Consider the following 3,340-nt stretch of genomic DNA (forward strand, 5'->3'; position numbering starts at 1 on the left):
GAGAGAGTATATCCTATTTCCCTATGTCCTGATTTACTAATTCTTAAAACTAAATTCATATGGCTTGTGCTTTTAAATTTCCCCTGTCCTCTTTATCTGTCTCTCTCTTTTCCTCTTCTTGTCCTTGCGATCTTCCATAGTATACAAGCAAAAGAAAAGTATCTGCTAAGCCCTTCTCCGACAGGTACGCAAGGCCGTATGGTACAACGTATCCGTGCTGAAGTACAAAGCCAGAGTTTTCATTGTCGCTGCTGCACAATATGTTTGCCGTCCTTGAAAGTATTCCCCGATCATAGCTGCAGGACCAGCCTGCTACCTTCTGTCCTAAACCACCTCTCCGTAATGTTAAACCAGGTAAACTTTAGCTTGTCCTTTTTTCAAAGATATCTGAATCGGCTGGTATATAGCGCAAGGTGCTTGAAGACGTATCCGGGGAGGATTATTGTTGTAACTGAAAGGGAGGTTGTGGATAACAGATTTTTCTTTTTTTTTTTTTCAAAAAAAAAGAAAAATCTGTTCCAATATTTCAGTTACAAATATCCTCCCGGATAGTCTTAGCACCTTTCGTACAAGCACACATACTGAAAAAAAGCTTTTACCGGCATCGGGTAGGGACAATACAGGCTGTCCTGCAGCAGCTCGGGGATCAAGGACGGGCCATATGTGCAGCAGGTGGCTGAACTCTGGCTGTGACCTGCAGCTGTACCAGTGGCTGCGACTGTGGGGCTGGCAGGACTTTCTGGGCGTGAGGCTGCCTGCAGGGACAAAGAAAGAGGAAGAGGAGACAGAAAGAGGACAGGGGAAATTTAAAAGCACAGCCAATGATTTAGTTAAGGAAGTAATCAGGACATAGGAAATAGGAATGGGAAACCGCTATCGTGGGCAGTTTTTGTTTTCTAAAAAGAAACAGTCTAACTATCAAGTGGGCCACTGATCACAGCTGGACTAAGTTTTAACTGGGTCATTAGTGACCAACTGCCTGCTCATGGAAACTGTTGGATAAATAGAAATGTAGATAGTTAATACAAAATGTAACGAATGTGCTGGACAGACAGCAAAGCCTGTGCTGCCTCAGTTGCCAAGAGGTGACTCAGCATCTCTGTCATCAAACACCCTGAAACACTGAATAAAATCTCATTTACATTTCACACGTCTGTCTGATAACGCAGCCAACGAATGCAAGAATGTGTTGATAAATCTGGCACTGATAAACGTACTGCGGCCCACCTCTATATGGACTGTTGTGGGGTTTTGAATTGTGGCGATGTGTGTCTGAACTGTTCAGACTTCAGTGCTCATGCTCTGTGGGCCCAACTCAAAGGCATCAATGTTTTTGGTGTATGTGCTCAGTAAGTAACTGTTAAAATAATAAATAAATGGAGGTGCCATCTTACAAGACTGTAGCCAATTCTCTTAATATCCGGTCATTTTCACACGTGTAATGGGAGGAGCCTTGTTTTTGGTTGAATGCTGCACTGGGGACAAGACTGCACTACACATAAAGTGCTGAGAGAACCAATTCCCACACATTACTTTAAGAAAGATTTTATAAAACTATCAAGGATCTCTTTTAGGGTTAATGCAGTTGTTACAAAACCCGTTAGTAAGAGTACTGAAATATTAACGCCGCATTTATTTCCAAGTGTCAGAAATCAGTAGGGAAGTCTTCAAATTCAGGCAGTGATAAGAGTTTAAGAGCTTTGAGCTGTGACTTAAATAAGATAATCCGCAAAAGAGTACAAATGGGAAGGGATAAAGATTTGCGCTCCATAAAAGCACAAGAGTTGACTGAATTAGGCTGCGTGTCCCTTACCGGCTCTCAGGTTGGAGTTCTTCCACCCATTATAAAGGCTAAATGTTTGCTGGCAAGAAGCGTTTTGTTCATCATGTTCACAATGGCTTGAACATCCTGCTTAACCAAAATCCTTGAATTCTCCCATCTTCAGGCTGGGAAAGGAACACAGAACAAAAACACAGAATTTTAGGTCAGGAAATGACGAGAAAACATTTATAAAGCCAGCCATTACTTCTCCGTCAGGTGTGACTCAGATGGCCCCTGTGCACAATGGGTGTCACCACAGGCTGTCAGGACAGGTCCGCTGTGCAACTGCAATCAGCAACCCGACTAATAGTGCAACTCATCACTGTCACACCGCGGTGGCTCTCTAAAATGCTGCAAGGTATAGCAGGACTGTGTTTTGGATGGTGAGGGGATTTCAATTTGTGCATTCCTGAATTCATGTCACCACTTTCCCAGAACTGAAAAATCACACAATTTCAACCAGTGGGCTAAAACCCAACAGTTGTTGGACATGAAACTTCTTGCACATACACAACACAAAGTCATTCATAATCTACTTCTGCAGGTTTGCAGTGCTGGATGGACTTTTGACAAGAAATGTACAGATACCTCTGAAAACAGGGTTTGGACATTATGCCAGTATTTATTTTCTGGTTACATGAATTAACAAAATAAATAAAGTGAGTGAACTTTAACATTTATCTACCGTCTCTATTAGATTAGTTGACTAATATTGACACTGTCTGCATAGGGGTTACAGGGTTAAGAGCTTACAATGGGACTTGCTATACGGTAGACAAGTTGTCACATGATAGATATTTTTGACCATTTGGTCCAGATGTTAGGGATCAAAAGCACCGTCTCTGGGTGACAAAAATAAATAAAGATCTTCGGTAAAATAAGAAATAATTAGTCCGTAGTCCAGAAACAAACCTTGAGGAATGAAGGAGCTGGACTCCGGGTCAGAGAGATGATGGTCCTGCTTGAAGGAGGGGGGGACAGGAGCCACAGCACAGAATCCCCTCACCTCCAGATGCTAGACTTACATTAAGTCGGGACAGAAATAAGAAAGGGGGGATTAATACAGATTCAAAACAATATACAATGTTGTTGAGCGACAGAACAGAAGCCAGGATTGGTGATAATTCAGTATTATCGTATACGTCTGTTCTCCCAAGGATTCCTCACTGAAAAACTAAAGTAACTGAACAACAAATAAGTGATTTTACAGCTGCTTCGTCATCCAAGATGCACCAGTGGAAGAGCAGTACTCTCAGAATGCTACTGATCTAATCCCACACACTGTTGACATTACGAAGTGTAGAGACAACGTTAGTAACGCTTGCCACATTAAAGCCCTTTAATCTGATGCTACAGAACCTGAGCTCATGCTTCCAGGAGGGCTGAGGGTTGAGTCAGATGGCCCCTGTGCACATCGTGTGTCCGCAGGTTGGGTCGGATCGAGGTGCTGCTGCCACTGCAACATCAGCCCCGACTGATCAGTGCAACTCATCACTCTCACCCCCCCCCCCCCCCCCC

The 3,340-nt window shown here is 43.2% G+C and overlaps 1 long non-coding RNA gene and 2 other non-coding genes across 4 annotated transcripts in view; all 3 read right to left on the reverse strand.

Moving 5' to 3' along the window:
- Window positions 1-3,316, reverse strand: part of LOC118343331 — a 4,550-nt gene extending 1,234 nt beyond the window's left edge. The window contains exons 1-4 of one of the 2 annotated variants that reach the window (XR_004797561.1): window positions 3,182-3,316; window positions 2,735-2,837; window positions 1,814-1,947; window positions 600-755 (exon numbers count right to left, since the gene is read on the reverse strand). This is a non-coding gene — a long non-coding RNA (uncharacterized LOC118343331). Of the gene's footprint in view, window positions 1-599; window positions 756-1,813; window positions 1,948-2,734 lie in introns of both variants that reach the window. The other variant, XR_004797560.1, reaches the window with a different exon arrangement.
- LOC118321336 lies at window positions 2,040-2,152 on the reverse strand. The gene has a single exon (XR_004796404.1). It is a non-coding gene; the product is annotated as a small nucleolar RNA SNORD67 (small nucleolar RNA).
- LOC118321335 lies at window positions 3,211-3,324 on the reverse strand. Its single transcript, XR_004796403.1, has one exon. It is a non-coding gene; the product is annotated as a small nucleolar RNA SNORD67 (small nucleolar RNA).
- Window positions 3,325-3,340: the final 16 nt, after the last annotated feature.

The sequence above is a fragment of the Morone saxatilis genome, unplaced genomic scaffold (genome assembly GCF_004916995.1).
Source record: "Morone saxatilis isolate NCDOM2014 unplaced genomic scaffold, NCSU_SB_2.0 Contig11, whole genome shotgun sequence".
NCBI classification, from domain to species: domain Eukaryota; kingdom Metazoa; phylum Chordata; class Actinopteri; family Moronidae; genus Morone; species Morone saxatilis.